Source organism: Berghia stephanieae, chromosome 12, assembly GCF_034508935.2.
Source record: "Berghia stephanieae isolate SIO BIC M18660-M18661 chromosome 12, UCSD_Bste_1.3, whole genome shotgun sequence".
Lineage (NCBI taxonomy): Eukaryota > Metazoa > Mollusca > Gastropoda > Nudibranchia > Aeolidiidae > Berghia > Berghia stephanieae.
The window spans coordinates 25,799,815-25,809,196 of NC_088371.1; the positions used below are offsets into that span (position 1 = coordinate 25,799,815).

Below are 9,382 nucleotides of genomic sequence, written 5' to 3' on the forward strand. Positions count from 1 at the left end.
GCAATTTACCAGTTAAATTCAATGGGAAACCTGACAAAAGGGAGTTACAATAATCAATTTTTGAAAATACCAAAGAAACATTAATTTTTGGGTGACATTTTCAATTTAAAACTTTCTGATTAGGAATATTCTTATGATTTCAAAAATGAAACATTTTCAGACATTCTTTTCATGGAATGACATGGAGAAAAAGTAAAACAAGGGAGAATGGTTCAAAAAGGGAACAGATGTAGAATCCAAGAGCATACTATCAGTGTACTTAGTTTGATGGGTTTTTAAACATGTTTTTAAGGGTTTTACGGCGCTTGCAACACATAAAGGTTATATCAGCGTCAGTAAAAAAGGAAGAAAATGGGATAGTAAAAAGTTCTAGAATTACAATTAATGCACAAAGAGAAAGTAAGACAAAGGGGAACTGGGAACAAATAGGGATCAGATGTAGATTCCAACAGCATACCACCAATGTACTTTAGTTTGAGATCACCTATAAGTCTCATCCGGACACAAACATAAATTCCAACAAAGAGGAATGCACTCAAATGCTTACATTATACATTCAAAATAACTTAATAACAAATATAATAATACTCATACATAACAGATAGATGATTTACAAGGAAAAAAATATCATCTCCCAAAACAATAACTATACATTTGACTGTTTCCCTCCCAGCCAGGGCCCGTTCTAATGAACGCGGACTAGCGCTTAGTCCCGGACTATCTCTGACTTTAGTAAATGACTAGAAAAAATCGGATTTAATGTGAGCTGACTAAGCTAGTCCCAGACTAAAATCACGTCACCTTCGGACTAAGTTTGGCCAAGATTTAGTCACTTGCTCGAGTCGGACTTGATCGTTTAGTCTCTGACTAGTAACTAAGAAACGGCGTCAACAAAGTCAACAAAGATGGCGGCCAATGTTAGACGACTCGGTTCGCGAGAAAAAAATACATAGAAAAAGAATTATAACGACAAAAGTAATCTGTTGATATTTGTCAATGCTAATGGAAACGGTTTAAAGGTCACAGATCGTCGAAAGCACACATTTTTGTCCGGGAAACTAATAAATCTGATGAAGTTGAGTGACTCAGTGAGTCTGAGTCTGAGATTTCAGCTTCGCTTGGTTCGAAGTTTAGATTTAGATATTTAGAGAATAACAAACACACAACTAGCTTATTTTTTTTTAATATGAAAATTATGTTGTTTAGCTAAAACACCCCCTACCCCCTTTTATTTTCTTTATTTTTGTGCCAAGCAAAGCAATGCGAAGTTACTCTCGATCACATGACGTGATTCGTACGACTATGACTATGACACTGTCATTGACAGTACTGCCAAAACAACTGTCAACACATGAAAATGGCGGCAGCTGTGCTGTTTCAAATTCGTCAGAGAACACTGATTCAACGGGAGAGGGTGTTTCGGGTCAGACTTAATCCCATCGATTCGTTTAACGACGATGAAATATACGAACATTTCCGTTTTCATCGTGAACACATTTTTATACTTTGTGATCTTGTAAAAGACGACGTTGATCGTCTTCTCTGGAGGAAAGGTTAGTATTTGTATTCATTTTAATTCTAATCTCATACTAGACTAATCTAGAAGTTTTCTTACATTCTCATGCATCCAACCCAAAATCGGTGCCAAGACTTCTTCTTCTTCTTCTCCTTCATCTTCACACCTCCTCGTCCTTCTTCATCAACATCATCATATTCATCTTCTTCTCCCACTTCTTCCTCCTCCTCTTCTTCTTCTCAACTGAACTAGATCTAGTCAAACTAAGTGTTAGTGTTGGTAGATCTCTCTAATCATCACACACAAACCACTATGACTGTTACTGGTATGACATGGAATGGAAATTTTTTCACCGCTCTCTGGCACTATTGAATTTTGCATTCCCTTAACCAATTTTCGAGCTCTTGTTGGAGATTATTTTCACTGTAATTGTAATATTTTGAAAGGGAACATTTTTCATGAGCAAAACCAGTTTAGAATTGAAGAAAAAATTTGTACAGTTGGACTGACAAATTGCTGAGGAGAATCAATCTTTAAAATAGGATTTTTCTCTCGAGGCGATGGGTAAGCGTGGCTCAGCAGTGTGGTCTTTACTTTGTATCCAAAAGGTAATTAGTTTGATCACCCGTTGTACTGTGTGGCCTTGAGCAATCCATCTCGTCCTAGTTCCATTTGCGGCACTGCACTGCGGCTGATGTCTGGGTTATTTCAGTATTCCCTTGGAATAGACCCTAAAGACAGACAAATTTCCCCATTGGATGCAAAAAGGGAATGTTATCTTTATATGCATATATGCTGGTCTGACATCCGATTGCAATATGGGCCTCGTTTAACATTGTTGCACTGGACATTATTTTGTGTAATTTTTTGAGATTTTCATTATAACAATGAGCTCATGATGTATTGGGTTATCAGACCTGCAAATAAGTGCACGTTGCCTTAATGCTTAAGGAAAATTAGTTTATTTCATCCCAGCTTAAATGATGAGATTTACCGTTATAATATTATAATAGATGAGAGAGTAAAATACAAACTATGACGCTATTTCAATACGAAGCAGAAGTCAGAGCCATTCGAAACATTACAAGAAATACAAACAACAAAAATAAAAATAAGAATATCGGAAGGTCCTGGGTTCGAGCCTCGTGCTCGGCGCATAGTTGAGTCCTTGGAAAAGACTCTTTACTCACATTCTCTCACCGTACTCAGGTGTAAAATGAGTACCTGGCCGTTAACACTGTTGTCTTTGTCCGAAAAATTGTAATATCGCCTGACAGGCGTCATGTCCCGTCCTACATGTTAAATGTTGCTGTTGACCAGGGAACTATTGTAAAGCGCTTTGAGCACATTCAGTGGATATTGCGCTATATAAAGCTCAATTTAATTTAATATGAATCAATTATAAATCCTCTCTTGCGGTTATACCAAAGCTGTTAAAAAATCGTAATATGTTGTTTCAAAACTTGTGTCTTGTTTTTAAAATTTCACTTCAAATACACATTACAAAGATGTTGTCTACGGTCAATTTAAATAAAATATTTCACTGGATAGACTTTAAAAAGTGAAAGTAATATATTCGAGTACAGTTTCCTTGAACTTGAACTCATTCGAATATCCCAAATTTTTTCCTTATTATTTTTAGTTGTCATTCCATTCCTTACTTGAACTAATTTCACCTAGCCAATGTAAAAAAGGATTTGATTAATTCAAGGTTTTATTTTAGTGCGCCCTGTTATTTCGACCACCGAAGATTTACTGTTACATTGACAGTTACGTTTGTGTACAATATGATACACATGCATACACACAGGCACTCACACACTCCATTGTCATTTCGCATAATTGCTACTTATTCTTATCACTTCGCCATTCATTCTAATTTCAATGCCATATGCCATGATTTGCTACTAGTTGGCTACGTCATTAAATGAATGATGTGATACAGGAACCTTCTCCCAATAAAGTAAATAATAATTATAAATTTCCCTTTAATAGTCCTCATGCGGAAATTTGTCTTAGGGTTTATTCAATGGGAATGCTGGAATAACTCAGGTGTCAGCCGCAGCACAGCGTTGCAAATTGAGCTAGGGAGAGGTCGCTTGTTGATGGCCACATGCCATGGTGTATATTCAAACTAGGTATCTTTTGGGTACAAAGCAAAGACCATACTGGTGAGCCACAAGTGTCAAGAACAAAGACATTTTTAAAAAAATAATTAAAATTTAGCATTATATAGCGCAATATCCACTAAATGTGCTCAAAGCGCTTTACAAGTGGACCCTGGTCAACAGCAACATTTAACATGTAGGACGAGACATGCGCCTGTTAGGCGATATTACAATTTTTCGGACAAAGACACCACTGCGAACGGCCAGGTACTCATTTTACACATGAGTACAGTGAGAGAATGTAAGTAAAGAGCCTTTTCCAAGGACTCAACTATGTGCCGAGCGCGAGGCTCGAACCCAGGACCTTCCGATCCAAAAGCGAGTGTCATACCACCAGACCACATCCGCACAAAGACATCATGCTGAAAGTAATCGCATCAAATAGTTCTTCCTTCACTCCTTCAGAGCTGCAAGGCTGGTGTAGCGGGAGTTTATCTCTGTTTCTTTAGTGCGAAACGGACAATAGTAATTGCTTGCTACCCCTTGGATAGGACACAGGTTTATTGTAAAGTACTTTCCACTAGATCTAACAAATACAGATTCCCCATCATTCCTGGGTGGTCAGTGGGGTCAAATAAAAATCTCTACTTTGCCCTTAGCATGTAAAGCGAATACCCTAATAATTGAGCTAGAGGGACCAACTTCACATCAAAGACCCGTTTACATATCTTTAAATATTTGAAATGAAAAAAAATAAATTTAATGAATAGCAGTCCTTCAGAGGCATGAAGCCCAAGGAGCCAGGGTTTATCCCGGTTTCTATGGCATGAAACAGACAATAACAATTGCTTGCTACCCTTTGGATAGGAAGGTAGTCTATCACAAAGTACTTTCATGAGATCTGACAGACCTAGCTACCCAATCACTTCCCCCCCCCCCCCCCCCCCCTTTCTACCACTTACATTACATCAGAAAAAGGTGCAAGTTGGAACAATGCAATGGTTTATTCCTCTGTTCCCCTCTCCTCTGCCTCCATCCATTCTAACCCCACCACTCTCAGCCACTACCATTACTAAATGCTCTTCAAGACCTAGTAATAGTAAAGCACCGTCCCAATGATAAGAAAAGACATAATCAGGCTTCACATAAAAGCTCATTACCCAATCAGTTTTCATCAGGCACAGTTACTCAATCAGTCAGTTGTCACACATCATTCGCTTTATTAGGCATAGGACTATCAACATATTGATCAGTCAGTCACTTGCCTCCCACTAGCCTTTTGTTGAGTCGTCATGGTATGTTACACAAAGTACATGGTTGTTAAAAGGTCACCCAATGACTATTACTCCCCCACCCTCATCCCATCTCCATTCCCTGACGCCTGGGTTATTCCATTCTTCCCTTGGAATAGACCCTGAGACAAATTTCTCCTATGGGATGAATAAAGGGAATTTTATTATTTTATAAGAGGCCATTGTGCGCGAGCTGTACTGTACGTAAGTTGACTACACTTCCTGATTTAGATTTTATTGCAGGTTTTATTATATTCAAAATTTTCCTTCTCCCATTTTTAGGTCGTCTCTGATGCAAATTTATAAGTTACAAACTTGGTTCCTAAGTGGCCTGGTTCAGTGCATGATGCAAATTTTTTTTAGGAAATCTGGGCTATTCTTTGCATTTGAGGATCCACATCGCAGGGCTTTGGATGGTGTGATCCTTGGAGACAGTCGTTATATGTTAAGAAATTGGCTAATGACCCCAATACCGAAACCCCCAAAATAGAGGAGAAGAGGCATTTAACATTAACACCGCCCATCGTATCACAAAATGTACAATTGAAAGGTAAGTTTTACCAGTCATATAATCCCACCCTCCAGGAAACAATAACATTTTGATAATTTTTGAAATTTAATATTTCAGGTTTATTTTTATATCCACTTTACAATACAATTTGCAAATGATCAATGAAAATAAAAGAAAATTAACCCCAAAAAAGTTGTAATCATGCTGTCATTGTCATGCCATTATAAACATTAAAATTTTTTTTGAAGAACTCAGATTAACCATTATAATTCTTCGCCTTCTAATTCTAATTAAATGACTGAGAAAAAAAAAAAAAAAGAGAGAGAGAGAGAGAGAGAGAAGGAGGAAGAGAGAGAGAGAGAGAGAGAGAGAGAGAGAGAGAAGAGAGAGGAAGAGAGAGGGAGAGAGGGAGAGAGAGAGAGAGAGAGAGAGAGGAGAGAGAGAGAGAGAGAGAGAGAGAGAGAGAGAGAGAGAGAGAGAGAGAGGAGAGAGAGAGAGAGAGAGAGAGAGAGAGAGAGAGAGAGAGAGAGAGAGAAGAAGAGAGAGAGAGAGAGAGAGAGAGAGAGAGAGAGAGAGAGAGAGAGAAGAGAGAGAGAGAGAGAGAGAGAGAGAGAGAGAGAGAGAGAGAGAGAGAGAGAGAGAGAGAGAGAGAGAGAGAGAGAGAGAGAGAGAGAGAGAGAGAGAGAGGAGGAGAGAGAGAGAGAGAGAGAGAGAGAGAGAGAGAGAGAGAGAGAGAGAGAGAGAGAGAGAGAGAGAGAGAGAGAGAGAGAGAGAGAGAGAAGAGAGAGAGAGAAGAGGGTCATAATTTAAATTGGTTAAGTGTACATGAGAGAGCAATTATTGCAAACAGAGAGTCAGGAGTGGAGAGAGAGAGAGAGAAGAGAGGTCTATGAGAGTCAGAGAATGAGCTGAGAGAGGGCCATTAATGTTATTTTTAAGTGTTTTGTTTTGTCTTCAACAAGCATTGGTGGTTGTGATGCTGACACTATACAACCTCATGGAAGGTGAAAACAACTGTAAAAATGTATGATGATGAGACAGCAATCATAACTTTTCTCCTATTGGGACTCAGAAAGGAGCATCTGAACAGAACGTCTTGCTGTTGGCAAGGCAGCCTGGCTGACTTTGATTAATAGTGCTTTTAGAAATATCGTTGAACCTCTCTAATCAGGAAATAAATGTAATCATTAATGTAGTACATCAATACAAGTATACTGTGTGCAGTATTCTTTTTGTGATGAGCTACATAAATGTCACGCTGTTTTAATTATTGTTCAAGCATATGGAAACACATTTCTATATCCTATAACTACAAGTCGCCTATCAGGCATCTAGTACTCTTTGACTATCCCATTTTACTCCTTTTTACTGGCGCTGATGTGTTGGAAGTGCTGTAAAACCCTTAAAAACAAAAACAAACCTGTTTTGCAGGAAGTATTAAAGTGCATTCACTGTAATTTTTTCTGGAATAGGTCTGATATAAATTGGAAAACTAAACAAGAATTCTCATGCCTGAGTCGGTTATCAAACAGAAGACAAAGGGGCATTAAAAATTTTCTTTTTTTTAAGGTCATCAAAATCCTGAGTTGAGCAATCAAATTTTAACTGCCCTATTGTCATAAGACAATTACATATTGTAAGACCTTTTGTATAAATCATTATACCAGCCGCTTAGCCAATGCCCAGGATAGTCCCAAGTCACATTTGTGATAAGGGTCTTAAATCGCCATGCCACTGTACAAGTTTGTGATAATAGGCCAAAATAACAATCTGTATTTATTTCAGAGGATTTGTTCTACCAATAACATAAGGAACAATGGAGTGATTGTAGTAAAAAAAGGTCTTAAACACTGCACGCATGCGATTTTAAGTAAATTTTGACAAAAACATATCAGCTCTATCAAAAGTACAGATTGAGATAAATACAGGACTAAAACCACTCTAAATAACAATTTAAAAATCTCAAGAACCATCTTAAAAATGGTTTAAGGCAATTCATAAGACATGTTTTAACTGCGATTTTCTAAGATATTATGAGGCCAATTTTTCCTACACTACGGACAATGTATTGCAACATGTCTCCATGGATTGCTTTAAACCATTTTTAAAATTGACTCAAAATACATGTGATTGAATTAATATTCAAATTCAAGACATTAGAAACCAATTTGGTCATGGATAAAAACTAAATGATGACGTCATTTGCGAACACTCCTAGGTGTGATTTTCATACATGAATTAATTTCCTATAACTGTCATCTGCATTTTTTGCGGCCGCAAATCAGGGCGATCCGCAAATTTCCCATATTGGCAAATCATGGCAAATTTTGGGAAAATTGGCAAATCGCGTGGCAAATTTTGGGGAAAAAAAAAGAAGCGAAAACAAAATAACGAAAAAAAAAGGTGCGAAACTTGAGAAATGTTGCAGCTTTGCCTAGCCCCAAACCAAGGGAAGCTATTCTCTACGGATAATGGTCTTGTGCTCGCAGTGTATCTGCATACACTGCAATTCCCAATTTTTGTGACATTCCTCAGCATGAGTTCACGAGGTATATTGAGAAACTGGGGCCCAGTGCTGTGAGAGAGTCTGATACTGGAATTATAGATCTGACCCTATTTTGGAAGTCTGTGGCAGATTATGTTCTAGCTCTCGCTGCATTGGCGTCCGGTATGCCTTCTCAACATGCTCGTCAGCTGATGCTGAGCAAAGCTTTTCTCTTTACAATCTTGTCTTGTCTTTTTTTTTGTTTTTGTTTGTTTGTTGCTTTAGGTCTCTTCCAACACAATTGAGGTTATATGAGAGACCTCTGAAACAAAAAAACAAGCAATCTAACAAAAATAGTACAAATGTTAATCAAAATCATAACCTAAAGATATAAGCTAAATTATAAATAACCAAGAACCAACAGGCAGAAGATTTACAGAAAAAAAAATATCCCTGTCAAAAATACAATCACAAACCAAAGAAGCAGGATAGGCTAGTAAAGAGAAGAAGAAACGACATCACTATCGGATCGTACACCCATGCGAACATCATAGGTATATGATTCAAGGGTGATGCTCCCATCCAACCACCCGCTGTCTTGTCTTCCAGAAGGCGTTAGACTCACAGAAAACAACATCAAAGGACTAGTTTTCCTTTACTACAATAAGTTTATCGATGCCTCTTTTTTTGAGTAGTAAAAGAAAACTAGGCCTTTGATGAGTCTGACTGAAAGTGTACGTTTGTGTGTGTGTGTGTGTGTGTGTGATTTTCTGAAAGTTTGGGCGCATAAATCACTTTACATTGTGTAAATTAATAAATGTAGCCTCCTTAAATGTAATAAATTGTCTTTTATATATATATTTTTTTCTGTATCGCATGTTAATTTTTACTGAAAGGCTTAGTTCTCCTCGGCAAATTTTGGTCTTTTTGGCAAATTTCTTGGCAAATTTTGGGGGTTTTTTTTGGCAAATTTTAAGTCCCAATTTGGCAAAAAATGCAGATGACAGCTATAATATCAAAACATATAAAAAGAATAATTTAATTATAAGTAGTGTCATAATTAATATGCCTCATCTTAAATTTCATGTATTCAATTTTTAGGGTATTTTGTTCAACAATGGAGTTGGTTTTTTTTTTTTATAATGGAGTTGTTCCGACTGCAGCCATTGTTCCATTAATGGATTGTCAGTGATCTGTCATCTCTCTTGGGGCCAGCTTGCCGTAATCTTTGGCTGATGCCATCTGAGGCATTCCACTCCTCTGGTGTATGGGGAAGAGTTTCTGTTGTCTCCTCTTGAAACTGATTTGAAAATCATCTACTACAACTACTGACTCCACCACAGAGCAATCAACAAAACTGATTTCATTAATCTCATTCATATCCATCTGTCTGGCTAGTGTTGAAGCTGTGGAGGAAAAATAATATTTAGAACATCTTTTTCACTGCATTGAAACAAAACAACATTTACA

The 9,382-nt window shown here is 37.5% G+C and overlaps 1 protein-coding gene and 1 long non-coding RNA gene across 10 annotated transcripts in view; both read left to right on the plus strand.

The window, feature by feature from the left end:
• Positions 1-9,382, plus strand: part of LOC144958336 (uncharacterized) — a 61,665-nt gene that overhangs the window by 50,049 nt on the left and 2,234 nt on the right. The gene's annotated exons all lie outside the window — the stretch shown is intronic.
• LOC144957873 (uncharacterized) lies at positions 725-5,408 on the plus strand. Its single transcript, XR_013642243.1, has 2 exons — positions 725-1,553; positions 5,199-5,408. It is a non-coding gene; the product is annotated as an uncharacterized LOC144957873 (long non-coding RNA).